The sequence below is a fragment of the Hoplias malabaricus genome, chromosome 3 (assembly GCF_029633855.1).
Source record: "Hoplias malabaricus isolate fHopMal1 chromosome 3, fHopMal1.hap1, whole genome shotgun sequence".
NCBI lineage: Eukaryota > Metazoa > Chordata > Actinopteri > Characiformes > Erythrinidae > Hoplias > Hoplias malabaricus.
Window position 1 is genome coordinate 7,650,329 of NC_089802.1, and position 14,883 is coordinate 7,665,211.

General features: G+C 41.8%; 1 protein-coding gene across 1 annotated transcript in view; it reads left to right on the top strand.

Annotated features, from left to right (window-relative positions):
* Nucleotides 1-14,883, top strand: part of thrab (thyroid hormone receptor alpha b) — a 126,525-nt gene that overhangs the window by 41,910 nt on the left and 69,732 nt on the right. Inside the window, exon 2 of the mRNA XM_066662904.1 lies at nt 8,401-8,474. The gene's annotated coding sequence lies outside the window, so the exon portion shown is untranslated. The remainder of the gene's footprint in view (nt 1-8,400; nt 8,475-14,883) is intronic.

The window sequence follows — 14,883 nt, forward strand, 5'->3', positions numbered from 1 at the left end:
ACACACTCTATCAGATTGGAACCAGGAGGAGTAGGTTCTTCAGGAAATAAGACAGGAACAAGCTCCGTTTGTGTGTGTTTCTGGGGCTGTGTTTGGCGCAACTCGGTGCGTGTTGGCAAGAGCCTCGGCTCGGCGTTGACTTGTTCACAAGCTCAGCGGGACAGCTCAGAACTCTGTAACATTTACACACACGTGTTATATCTCACAGAGATAAGAGGACGGCTGAATTTGTCTTATTTCATGTGAATATGTGTCTTTGCCTGAAATATTGTAAAGGAAAATGGTGGAGAGACACTTTGTGGCGTTAGTGTGTTTATAAAACACCATATAGCTGCGCAGCGCCACGTTCAACTTTAACCTGTGACATTGGATAAATAAGTAACTGTAATTCTTAAAATCAATGAAATGTTCTCAGTCTTCGTTCTTTGGTGGTAGATCTAGTGTTTATTTTGAAATAAAGGTGTAATACATTCTGACCATTATGGCTTCTCCAGACCTTCCAATGACAAGGGTATGTACTTTGGTCTTTCCTGTTTTTTAAATGCCAGAAACACCTCTGAGACAGTGGCTATACGGCTAATGGCGGACTTTCTTGTTTAAATGTTGTAAATCTTTACCCGAAACATTGTTGTCAAGGGGTCACAGGGAAGGGATTATTGCTGGTTAATTGTTACCAAATTGCGTACAGATTTGCAGATGTGCCAGGAGAAAATTCTAATATTTGTGGCCATGTCATGGTAAAAACTGCTGGACAGAACGTTTGAGGCAGAGAACAGTCGGTGCACACACTCTTACTGATGTTACCTATTGCTCAGTTTGATCTGTTTAAAGATAAATAAATGAAAACATTGTGTCAGTTTCAGATATTAATTTATTACTGAGCAAGGCTGCTTGCCTTTGTTTTGTGTGTGTGTTCACACACGTGTGTGTGTGTGTGTGTGTTCAGTCACTGCTACTAATCACTGATGTCAGTGTGTTCAGTGCCATTGGTGGGTTGAATGCAGAGGTCAGGTTGCACTGTGCTGTTGTACAATGACAATAAAGCCATGTCACTTTCACTTTTTAAAGAAACAATACATCTTTTACAGTGTGTGTGTGTGTGGTGAATATGCGAGTATATTACGCATGGAAGTATTCTGGGATGTCTGTGTAGCGTGTTTAATTGCAAATGCAGGTCACAGGAAAAAGCTGAAACTCTTGGAAAAGGACAGTTTTCCTGCTGCCCACTGGAAATTCAGGCATCATCCAGACACAGCTACTGATTGGCTGGTGCACAGGGGTATGGCTGATAGGGTTGTTAGTGTATTTATTGTGTGTGTGTGTGTGTGTGTGTGTACTGCTCTAAGCCGCTGACACAGTCAGAGTACGAGAGAGACTGCAGCAAGGCTAAAGAAAGCATGCGCCCTTTGATGTTCCAGGCACATCCATCACGGAGTTTTTATGGAATGTTCCTTATTTTTGTGTCAGAGTGTTTCATATAGGCTTCTCCTTAAATTAGAAGGGGTTCTTTTTTGGAGCTCCCACTGATGTCTTATTATTGGGAGTGTTTATGAGACATGACTGACGTTCTTAAAGAACAGCTCAGATAATCACTGTTTGAATATCAGCTGTGCTCCCTCCAGATTGATTAATTACTGTGTTACAGGAACCTAGCGTAGCGTAGCTTACCTCTGTTCTACAGATGGCCTCTCCTTGTGTTTTTTCTTTTTTTTTTTTCCCCTTTTGTTTGCAGCTTTCACAACCAGACACACTCCTGTGCACTGTGTAGAATTATGTTCGGTCAGTACATTTTCTCTGGCCATGACATTCGGTTGTTTAATCGTGTGGTAACGGAGTCGACCTAGATAACAAATTTCAGCTGTTTATTATCTTTGTGTGGGGAAAAAAAGCTTTGTTCTGCATTTTGAGGTGTTGCAAATTGGCTGTGGCCATATGCTCTTCGCTCTTTCACTAGACATCATTGTCTTTCCTTGAAAAATCTTGGGCAAAACCTCTGTAAACAACCAACCACCAACAGACTTTTAAAGTAATAGACACTGTTTACTTAGTGGAACAGTTTGGGTAAAATAACTAATTGCAGACGTTTGCAACTTTAACAATTTTATAACGCAAGGACAATCCAAGAAACACACCAGCAAAGGTCAAGAGCTAAGGTTAAGGGTGGTTAAAAAAATGAGGAAGAGGTGCAGTACACTAAGGATGAACATGACCGCAAGATCTCTTCACTCGCATTTGCACACAAAGCTTATTTAGCACCTGAAACAGTTGTAATAATCAGTACGCGGGAGAGAATGGGGCAATGTTGGGGGCTATGATTTTTCCAGTTGCTGTTGCTCCTGCCTTCCAGTGCCCTGGAGAATTCTGGGAGTTGAAGTTCATGTTATTCTCCATGACTGAGACAGAAGACAGCATGACACTATTATTTTTCTGACCAATATTGTAATTTAAAAATTAAGGGTTTTTGTCTAATATGAGGTTATATAAGATTGTGTAATATTGTGTATGCCCTTGTTGTGCATACATTAGCTCAGCAGCATGGAAACCCAGCAGGGTCAGACATGCAGCTGAGCAAAAATAGCACTACCCTTAGCCTGCTCACATACTCACACGTTGTGTAATAAACAGGCAGGAATATCTACATGTGCACACACACACACACACACACTTACATAGATGTACCCATGCACAAAAAACAGCTCTAGACCAAGAGGGATTAAGTACAATAGCCTGATAAATAAGTGCGTCCAAAAGTCTACAGCCCAGCGGGGCTAAAATGCCAGAGATGTGTGAGGTCAGATAGACACCCAACCCCATGACACAGGCTGAATAACACTATGGGGAATTTATTGCAGAAAACGGTAAGCTAATACTGTAGGCTTTCAACTCAATGGCTTTAGATCTGTTATCTGTCTCCAGTGAGAGGCCTTGCCAGACCTGTAATTAAAACCTGGGTCCTACTGGCAACTTGAGACTGAGGCTTTTTGAAAGAATGGACCCCACTTTTCCCCTCACATACACCCCCCCCTAACAGTAGCCACCTCAGAGGTTTGGTGTTGGATGAACAATAAAGAGCTTACTGTACTTCTGAGTGAGAATAATTCATTAGTTGTTACAATGATATGGTTCAAAGTGTGTGGAAGAGTAGAGTGTGTTCAGCTATAAGTGACTGTAATGCACAAGTTGAAGTGGTGGTTTTCAGGAACACAGCGGAGCTCATTCAGGCTGTCCGTTTGTCCGGCTTCAAGCTAAAATCTCCAAATGCTGGTGCCAAGAATTATTATTATTTTTTTCATTTGTTCTTGTGTCGTATCAGATGTGATCCTCTGTCCGGTTTTAGTGCCCTGTGGACACTATGCCTTTGCTCCTCAGTGACGGAGAGCTCTGTGGTTTTCTTGTTTAGAGCACGTTAGGAAGCTGTTACCGGTCTGAATTTCCATCTGTGTGTGGCCTTCCCATTCACGCCACATTCAGTGCTGATGATGAGAAAAACCACGGACGATAACAATAATAAGGCTCGGATAGGAAAGAAAGCAAGGCAATTGAATAATGGTCCTCTTTATGATCATATAATGGCTGGGTTTGTTATGGTAAAGACTGAAAAAACCCTCTGATGATTTTTTTTCCCTTTATAAAGAAAGATTAGCCATAATAGCTTTTGAAATAACATTACACTCTACCATTGCTATGTCTGGCATTTAGATTACAGGGCTGTTGTGTGTGCATCTGCCAATCAGTACATAATTGTGCCAATTTCTCAGTGCACCGGGTTATAATTGCAATAGTTTTCTGCTGATGTTTAACTGTATGGTGTGTCAGGTCTGTGTGTGTGTGTGTGGAGCAGGCAGCCATTGGCACACTTCTCTCGAGTGTGGGAGCTGGGAGCAGGTCCTCTGAGCAAACAGACAAGCTGACCTCTGACCCCAGCTAATCAGCTACAAATTAGCCATGTCAAGAAGCTGTCCTCGTCCCTGCACCTCTGTTGCTCCCCATTGCTGTTTACACACGCCACAAGCCCTGATCTCCTGCCTCTGCCCCAGCCCACGCGCCTTCATCATCTGACCTCCCTCCCGTTTCAGACAGGGCTGGGAAATTATGGACAGACCCAACACCTCCCTAACCCACAGCCCCGTTACAGTGAGGTTGCAGTGTATTCACAGTACTCTGCAAGTGCTTCGGCCACTTCCGCCATTTATTTATTGAGTATATGTTCTGTAGCTTATGAACACAATATGTAATATGAATAATAATAATAATATTTTTGATGTTTTCCAATGATCAAAACATGTTTTAGTGGATGAGGAAAACACCATTCCTTTGGTTCATTCTAACCTTGATGCACCCTGGCCATTCTTTCCAGTTTTGACCAAACCTAATTTAACTTGAAGGGGAATTTTAACCTAGTTAAGCTCACATTTTCTGTAGAGAAACTGGTGATTTTGATTTCTCTGCAATTGTTGTGATACACCAAAACAACAGGATCTATTATTTGTAATATCCTAAAGGATCAGTGGACCTACATGTCTTGTGATATTGATTTTGAAAGGATGGCTAAAAGGTAGCTTTAGTAGTGTTGTAAATAATCCTTGTGGACGTTGCCTAATAGTTTTAATTTGGATGCATAAATCGGATTGTTTTATGTGTTATATTTACAGTAAATCTATGCCTTTGTGTTTAATGAGGTTAATAGAGCAGAAAATTGAGGAGGGGAAATACCGAAACCATGTCCATCTTAACAACAAAAGCATTGTGGAACAATGATTATGTAACGAGATTAACCCTGAAAGCCCGGATGCACAGACTCAGTGTTTCTGGCTCTTTCCCACCTCAAAGCGTGTCAGAGCTCCAAGCCACACTGGAATGTAGTGTAGAAAATAGGAAAGATATTTAAGCTATATGTTTGATCTCATCACTGGTGGTGACAGACTGAGCTGTTTTGAATAAGTGTGTTGAAGCTGATGCACTGGCAGTGTTTGGTCTGGACCTGTGAGTTATATTTAGTTTATTTTGCACAAGTAATTTGACACAAGAAAAAAGAAGCAAAACAGAGGCTGTGTTTCCTCAGGATTGTTTTGCGTGTGATGTTAGTGTGTGTTCGTTTTTCAGGCAGAATTTGCATTGCTGTAACGCTTGTTCTTCAGGTCGGTAGTGCTATAGCCTGCTGTGCAGTTCCTGGATGACAAGCATACAGGGAATGTACATGCCAATACCTGTTGCAGCTCTTGGAATTTTGCTGTGTGATAGCTATGGAAGAACATGTTCTGCACCACACCTCTGACGAGAACACTGTGTCTCAGAGAGGGGTGCAGCAGCGCCCAAAAGACATATTTCCTGTGTAAACAAGTTGCTGGTTGAAGGGTTTTTTGGGAGACGTGAACGTTTCATTTGCTTTCCAGCCCTGGGGTGGTTGTCATTGAAGGTTCAAAAGACAGAAGATAGCTGGCTACGCTTAGCCGCAGCTAGCTCTGCCTGTTCTCTGAGGCACAGGAGTGAGTGCTGGCAAGTAGATGAATGTTAGTGTAAAACTTGATAGTCAGGTAAGATCAGATCATTCCGTAACGCTTTAGCAGCAGTAATCAAATGTTAACTTTAAATTATTGACACCGCAGGAATGGTGAGTGTGGCGTTTTGCCCAGGTGCAGGCGCTGTGGTGGAGAGGGGGAGGAGGAGAGTGCACAGGTGTAGTGTGAGCCACTGTGTGGATGGCGTTACTCGTTGTGGTTCACGTGCATTTTTGTTCATCTTTTCAGCAATGACACATTCGCTTTGGAGGTGTGTGTTTTTTTTTTATCCTCAATCGTGCAAACCACAGTCCAACCACAATCGTAAAAGTTGAGATCTGACTAATGTATTTGCTCTTTTTCAGTATACTTTCTAAACAACTTGAATTACTTTTTACTGATGGATTCATCTGATAACAAAAGCAAATGGAACTCTTCGGACACAACAAGAAATAATTAATGTGTTATTATTTGTGTTTGGCAAAGTACACAAACCATGTACAGTGGGACCTCTACCTACGAACTTGATCCGTTCCGTGACCCGGTTCGTAAGTGGAAAAGTTTGTTTCTGGAGTCAATTTTCCCCATTTAAAATAATGGAAACGCAATTAATGCGTTCCAGCCCCCACCCGAAAGTCACCCTTTTTGCACTGATATATGTTTACAACACTCTCAAATTAGTACAAAAATACATGTAGCGTTACGAAAATAAAAAAAAATTACAGTGGTAACAGTAAGTAAAAAAAGAAATAAAGTTTTAAGTGGTTACACATCGCTACTTGAAGACGTGACGACTGGCTGGAGGAGTAACACAGGCACTGGCTGTATGACGGGGGGTGGGGGGTGGGTGGAATAAGGGAGAGTATACGGTGAATGTGGGGAGACGAAGCGTAGATACGGTTTGATTTAGCATGAATATTGATGTCTGACATTTACACTAATGCTAAATTGCTAAAGCTATAATTTGCTAATCTTAAAAGCTCACTCCAGTCTGGGCGCTGGGAGACTCGCCTATTGGGGTCAGTGGCCATTTCTAGTCATTGGCTCGGCGGAGGCTAAGGTTCGTTTCTAGAGTCATGGTTCGTTGGTGGAGGCAAAAAAATATTTAAATGCCTAGTTCGTATCTTGGAAAGTTCTTTAGTATAGGCGTTTGTTAGTAGAGATTCCACTGTGCTTGAGTAAAGGTACAGATACTCAAGGTAAAAGTAGAAGTCCTCGTTACAGGACTTATCAACTATTACACCCAAGATGCTACCCCTCAAAACCAACAGTCTCCTGAGTATTAAGCCCAATTTAAGCTTCCGTGTTGACTCTATCTCGAGAAATGTAACCTTCCGTGTCTACGCGGACTCCAACGATTGTGATTAGTCTGCAGTCGGACGAACATGGTTCCCGTTTGCTCAAGTCAGACGTCCGGAATATTAACTACTCTACACTACACTCGCTAAATAGTGCACTTTAAAGATTCCTAAAACTAATACTACTACATAGTGTTGAAGAAGAGGTTTGAAATTCAGGCCTTGGGGGTTGGCGTTGTAATAGAAGAGCGACACAGACACCATAAGACTATGACATGTATAGACTTTCACAATGGTATAGGCCCTGCATTGAGTCAAAATGTATAAATTGACCTTTAGTGTGTTCTCTTCACCAGAACACTAGGTAAAAATTTGGGTGTTTTCTGCTCTTGGGGCTCTCCCTATTGCAATAAACATTTACAACACTCTACTGAAATTGGTAGTGAGGAGAAGGGAAGGGGTCCTACCTTCCTCCGAAAGTTACATACTGCAGTTTCTGCAGTGCTGAGCAGAAAGTAGCAACGACAGAGGCTCTGTTCTCTCTGTTACAGGTCAGTGAATCATCGCAATGATTTTGAAGTTGTAATTTTAAGGTACAGATATTACATATTGTTCCTTTTAAGCTCTGTTTTGTCTACATAGTTGCAGAGCACACAACTGTTTCTTTAACATGCTATGGTTTTGTTTTTCTGACTATTTGCCTGATACTTGTTCTTGTCTCTTGGCCTTGTTTATCTCTCTCTACTGATTTTGGGCTTTGGAATACCTTGCTTCAGGTATTCTGTTTAATAAATCTCCAACTGACTCTCACACTCTGAGTGATTTGTGACATGTACAGATCCGTAAAACTTGTATATGAATGAATGTGAATAGTAGTTACTGATGACTCAGATATTGCCAATTACTAAGCGGTACACATTATTTTGTTAATTCATAACGGTTCTAACTGAAAGTGATTACTCACAGGCTCAAATTCCACACAACAGTTGATTAAAAAAAAAGGCTGACTTTGGTATAATTGGTTTAGGCAGAGAAACACTTTCATCTCCTGGTTGTTGTGTGGAGTGCTGTGCGGAGCAGGGTGATTTGTTCAGACAGGTTACGGTTTTATTCACATGTAAACCAAATAGAAAGGCAGTTTTTCATAATGTAGTGGAGTAAAAAGTAAGATATGTGACTTTCAAATGTAGTGGAATTAAAGTACAAAGTCACCCAAAATGGAAACACTCCAGGGAAGTACAGAAACATGAAAAAAGTACTTATTTTGTATTACACTTACTTCGTTACTGTCCACCACTGTTTATCATTTACATGAAGTAGTCCGTTTCCTCCACAGCAGGTTAGTTGTAGAGTGCACCTTCCTATGGCAGCTTATTTGTTCAGGAATTAAGTTGTTATTGTGACATGGCTAACCTCGAATTGAACCCAAACTTAGCTGGCTAACTCATGTCTTCCGCTTGAAGTTAACCCCTCTGGGGAAGTGTCTGCTGGAGGAGGGGGTTGATTGTATTTCCCTATATGTTGACCCTGCCTGTTTTGCTTTCCATATGCTGCAGTCTTCCTCTGCTGCCCCCACTCAACAATTCTCTTTTTATTCCTCTTAGGGCAGTGGCCAGAAATCCTAGAACGTCCAGGTCCGAGGAAGCCATAACACCACCCACCACTCAGCAGGACACTGGTAGGTACCAATGATGTCTTCTCCCTTCCACCTCACCACTGAGTCAGAGAGTTCAAGTTCTGTGTTGGAATCCTTATCGTTTTGTACGTAAATAATAAGTAAATATGGATTTACAGGATGTGAGTGTTCAGAAGATACACTCACAACACAGTTAAACTAAGCATGGTCCATCGGAAACCTTTAATATGCAGTATACAAAACCTCCAACACATTGCCATATTTAAATTCAAGAACTAAACTGGATAAATATACGTATCAGCGGATATTTGGTCAGAAATACTATCAGAATCAGGTCAGTGATTCATATACAATAGGGATGGGCGGTCCCATGTGAGCACAAAGTCAAGTGAATTTGGCTGAACACACACTGACACACACGTTGACGATGAAAACCTGTTTCTGAGAGAACAAAGTTCAGTAATTGTTGCTGAAGGAACAGAAAAGTTCAAAACAAGTGAAATAAGACGGTGTACACTGTTTAGAAGCACAGCTGGTGCTAACGGGCACTTGTGATTTTGCACACCACTGCAGATATTTCAGCAAACTGAGGCTCAAAACACACACATTTAAAGGATAAAGCCATATACCTGTGAGTAACACAAAATCGAGCGAATGATTTTCTGAGAATTTTGTCTGTTTACGTCTTTTAACTCGAATTGTGTGGTCTACTGGGTTTGTGCTTTTCTCCCACACTTTTTCAGACTAAGACATCAGCAGTCATTGAGCTCCACAGCGCCCCCTCCCTGTTGCTCTCTTAAATGCACATGAACATTTTAGCCGACTTTTAAAGACACAGAACCGAAATTAGACACGACACACACACGTCATAAATACCGTCCTCATTTTGAGATACGGTCCACATTTTTAAATACCGCGGTGTATGGGATTATCATTATACCACCCAACCCTAATATACGACTGATTCTCCAGAATATAGTTATTTATCAGTTTCCAACACACCTTGGGTAAAGGACAGTCATTAATTGCCATGTAATTCCTAATAGAAGCCCTTTGCTGTGAAATACATACCATACCTTCATGTCTGATTCTGTCTTCTGCTGAAAAATGTTTGAATTTGTTTGATTTCTTCTGTTTGGTGTCTGAGCCGGCGCTGTTCTGAGCAGGAAATATAAAAAAAATGCACATTGTCTGAATTCCACTCTGTCTCACAGCTATAGCTTATAGTACAGCCTTAAAAACCCACCCTGCTCTCTGTAAGGGACCAAGTGACCCCCCCCCCCCCCCCCCCCCAAACACACACACACACCCCAGGAGGCACTGAGCACCAGAGTAGAGTTACAAACCTTTTGCTGTTTCTCAACACACATGCCATTCTGGTTTATATGCATTTATTATTACTGAACATAATATAACCCACGAGCTGTGCCAAAATTCCTGGGCTGAAGTGTTATTGTATCCTTCACATAGAATTGGGTATTTTATTCCTACTCTTCTGACATTTGACTATGCCTTCAGCTTCTCTGCTCATATCTCAGTGTCTCATTTTTTTCTTTATAATTCTCTTCTCATTTGTTCACCCCCAGTGGAGCTGTGAGAAATGAAACTGTAGTCTAATCCGAAGCATGCTAGCTGAAGAGAGCAGTCCCTGTCATAGAAGTTGAAAATAACACCACCTTCTGACTCCACAGCCTCCCAAATGTATCAAAACGTGCCGGTTTCAGTGACGTTTACTTCGACAAGGAAAGAAAAACAGGGTAAATAAAGCAAGTCTCTTAAATGCCTAACCTCTTCGCCTAAGACCAGAAAATCCACATACAATGCTTTGATAGATGTAGTAATTGGACTTCCAGGAAAATGCATATCCTGTACTCAGAGCTGTGCAAGTGTGTGTGTGTGTGTGTGTGTGTGTGCGTGTCAGAGAGTGTGAGCTAGACTGATTGCAAAATTTCAGTATGTACCAGCTCCTTTATTCAAAGCTGAATGGATGAATGGCATTTTTGTAGCCTGCCAGTTTTCAGGATTGTACTCATCTTGAAACTCCTCTCATGGCTTCTTGAGTTATAATACAAATTAGCAACATTAAAGCTTGCTTATTATTTCTCTCTCTGTTTCTCTCTCTCTCTCTCTCTCTCTGTCTGTCTGTCTCTCTGTCTGTGTCTGTCTGTCTGTCTCTGTCTGTGTCTCTCTGTCTGTCTCTGTCTGTGTCTGTCTGTCTGTCTCTCTCTCTCTCTCTCTCATAGTGAGATGTATTTTCCATGTAGAAAGGCAGGGGTGGGGGTGTTTAGTGCAGAAAGGACCTGGAGTTTACTTTAGAAGGTGTGTGTGTGTGTGTGTGTGCTTGCTGAAACCCTAATGCTAATGTTATAGCCATCACAGTCCTGCTCTCTGGAGTAAAGGGGGCTGTTATGGGGGAGATGTATGTATTTGAAGAGGAGGGGGTTGTAGTTTGAAGCCTGTTGCTCAGTTACAGCCGAACATTCTTAACACCTCATAAATCTCACCTGCTGCCATACTGCAAGAACCCTTGAGCTCCCAGCATGCCGAGGGGAAGTCAAGTCAGCAGCGGCGCTGTACAGGCGAGGTGTTGCTGTTCCATGACGCATAGACTCCACAACTCCCCTCTCCCTAAAGAAATTAGACTGTGATGGTCTGGTCCATCTGGCAGGACATTTTAGAGGTAACGGAGGGCAGGGGGCTTATGAAGGGTGCCAAAGGGGCATGGAGCACCCACAGAAGAAGGTCTTTGTGTCTCCGCTCTCCCCTGGCCTCAGAGGGCCAGAGAAATTGAGACTGCAAATGTAAGCCAGTTTTTATGAGGTGTCACACAGTCTCTGTCACGGCATTGGTTCCCCAGACCAGAGGGCCATTTGTGCTGCTGCGTTTGGAAACGTATTTGTTTAGATGGTAAAACACAGTCAGGGGGAAGTCTTTAGTAACCTAAGAATATGGCTGGCTCCTTAGATAAAAATAAGCAAGTGTATTATTAAGTTATAATACATTATATTCAGTGTATTAAAGGTTCTATACATGCAGCAGAATACCATACAAACCCCGTATCAGTCAGCGGTATTCAGCCCAAGTGTGCTACTTTACGGATGCATGTAAATCTGATAGAGTGTGTAATGTGTCATTGAAACTGACATATGTTTAATCGTCCAGGACTTAAATAGGGATTGTGTTATCCAGAACTGCGTTGATGGTTAGTGCCACAGTTGGAGCTGGGAGAATTATTGCTGTGACATTGTATGGTTTTTATAGGAAAGGGTTGATATTTTCCACTTTTACACATATTAAATATTCAGGCAGTGAATCTGATAGCTTTGAAAACCACAAGGTCATTATTGATTAGGCATGCTCTCATGACAGCAGCAGATGCCTTGTACCAGTTTGAAAACTGAACGCCTTAAAAGGCCAGTCTTAAGGTATTAAAACTCAGACAAAGCCTAAAGACTCGGTCGGAAAGGGTCATTGCATATATTCAGCTTTTTCAGTTTTTTTTCATGGTCATAAATGGACCGCTAATGAACGGCAGAAATGGTAACAAAGTCGTTCTCAATAAAATGACTGTGTTCGGGGGGGAGAGGGCAGTTAGTAGAGCTAATCAGACATTTAGAAATGTTAATGCGTTTTCTATTTGAGTTGTGTGTTAGGAAAGTATTATTTTGTATGTGTAATGTAACCCAAATGTAACTCGTATTATAGCACTTAGGGTATTGTAGAATTAGTGTATTGATATGATAGTATTCCTAGCATGATTCTGGATATTACAGCAGATTCGTGCTCATTTTGTGTTGGTTATGTGTATCTGTGTGCCACACTCGTGCCGTTTGATCTCTGTTGGGTGTTTTGGTATGGGGTGTTGAGGCCTTCGTTTCTGGGCTTGTCTGATAAGCAGCACTGAAAGTAACCAAACCGCCACCTGCATGTCAACACTGCCGTGCTTATCTCACACACAAACCAGCTTTCGGCACCCACCAACAGAACACTCCCCAAATCATCCATCACAGCTCTACCACAGCCGACGGTTGGCCGAGGCACATCCACCAGCTTTCTACTTTCTTTCAATCCCAACCCCCTCCCTCTATTTCTCTCTCTCTCTCTCTCTCTCTCTCTCTCTCTCTCACTTTTTCGCGCTCTCTCTCTCCTGCTTTCTTTCTTTCTGTCTCTTTCTTTCTCTCTCTTTCTCTCTCTCTCTCTCTCTGTCTCTCTCTCTCTCTCTTTTTTTCTCTCTCTCTCTCTCTCTCTCTCTTTTTTTCTCTCTCTCTCTCTCTCTCAGTTGTACAACTACAACGCACAGTAGTTTATCATGGAGAATGTCTTGGATTTTCCAGGCAGCTGCTTTTCTCTCCGTCTTTCTGTGTACTGTCTGGGGTGTTAGCTATGATGGATCAGTCTTGTCAGCACTCACTCCTGCCCTTCACTCTGAGGCATCTCACTCATGTTAATACAGGGCCGTTTTAGACTAGCACATAGTTCTACCTGCAGCATTCAGCTGGGATGTTGGCTTGTGCCGGTGTGTCATCTCTTATCTGGGATCATATGTGCCTCTGGTAGCAGTGGGCGACGTGATGCTGCCTTCACTCGTAGAAAATGTTTTCCGTGCAGGACTATGAGAAAGCAGATTAATGGCATGTGTTGTAAACGACAAAAGAACCTAATACAGAGAGACTGCAAACAACAACAACAACAACAGTGCCCCCCCCCCCCCCCATGGTGCCTGTATATCGTTCTGTCCCAAGAAGCGGATTGAATTTTTGTTTTTATTTATTTTGTTTCCATATCCTTCACACCACTGTGACACAACTCTGCTATTCTGCATTCCAGCTCGTTCCCAAATCACAGAAAATGAAATGTGGTGATTCACATTAGGCATCATAAAAATAGCCTCAAGTATTAGGATGTAATATATTTGCTGTATCTCCCACCCATAGCCTTAATGTGTGTGAAATTTCACACAAGAGTCTATTCTCTGCTGCCTGCTCCTCTCCCACCGTCTCCTGCAGGTATTCTGAACCCTGCGATACATTCAAAACACGCAAACAGTTGTCATAGCCACCCTTTCTTTTCTGGTCCAATCCCTACTTCTCAGGCCTATGCTGAACACACACTCACTCGCGAAGCTTGGCATAGTAATGGTGGGCCAAAACCACCACAAACACACACACACACAAACACACCGAATATACATAATGTACACTCCTGTTTACACAATATAACTCCTCCTATGGAAATTCTCGTATAAAGGAAAACTTGTCCCCCATTTCTTTTTTTTTCTCCAAAAATATTCAGCAATGTGATTTAATGTTTTGAAAGTAACATTGCAGTTGCCATTTGGAGCAGTATAATGGCAGAATGGGTTTGTTTCTTTGGTCTGTATTGTACTTTTGTATTTTGGCTTCAGCAAAGTATAGTTTCCTTGAATGAAATAAAGATTCAGATCTCTGAAAGAAATGAAAATGTCAAGTTCTTTTTCTACATTTCATGTCTATCTCTCCTGTGTTGTCTTTCTACAGGAATGTCAAGTTCCCTTTTTGTCTGTGTTTATTTCTATCTTTCCTTTTGTTTTCTCTTTCAACATCATCATGTAAGCAAGCCCTTTGTGTGTAATATTAGTCATAGAGGGAGATGGTAAAAGTTAGTGCTAGCTCACTGCTCCATCTACTTTTATTTGTGGGGCAATAGACTAATGAGGGCAGTATCAGTACCAGAGCACTAGGGCTGGGCCCGGAGAGTCATTCGTTGGGCAGGTATTCAGTGTATAATTTTGATATTTGGATATTGTTTTTTTAATTTATTATTTTTTGGGATAATTTTGGCAATAAAGGCAAACCTCCACTCCACATGTATTCAGCCTTGTCAACATAAAAGTCTTGAATGAAGCTTAAAACAGCCTAACATGCTACAGCAACCTGCTTACAACAAAGCAGGGCAAATCTACAGTTAGTTTTGTCAGCTGTACACCTCAAATTAGAACACCTCCAAGAATCTCTGGTTTGTTTGTGTACACTCTGCGCCCTTAGTGGCACCATGTAAGCACGAGTTAGCGAACGACTCCCCGAGTGGAGCCATGCTGGGAAACAAAGTACAGCTTTAATTTTACAGCAGACGCTGAGAGCTGAGAGTTGTGCCTGAAATTACAGTGTGTATACTCTGTGCCCTTAGTTAGCAGTTTGAGAGAGGGATGTTAAAGCAGGGATCGAAAGCTGCAAAGTCCAAAAAATTGTAATCAATTTAATAAATTTAATAAAATGGACTACGCTTTGATACGCTTTGCTGTTCAGGCAGCACATGGCACATTATATTCTGCATTTGTAAAAGCATTAAAACTCATCTTGAATACTTGAGTAGTGCTGCATCAATCCAGAGATCACAGTTTCATTGGTCCACAGACGAATGCTAGGGGGTTATATCCCTCTAACCAGTGACCTGTATGGAGCACGGTGACTAG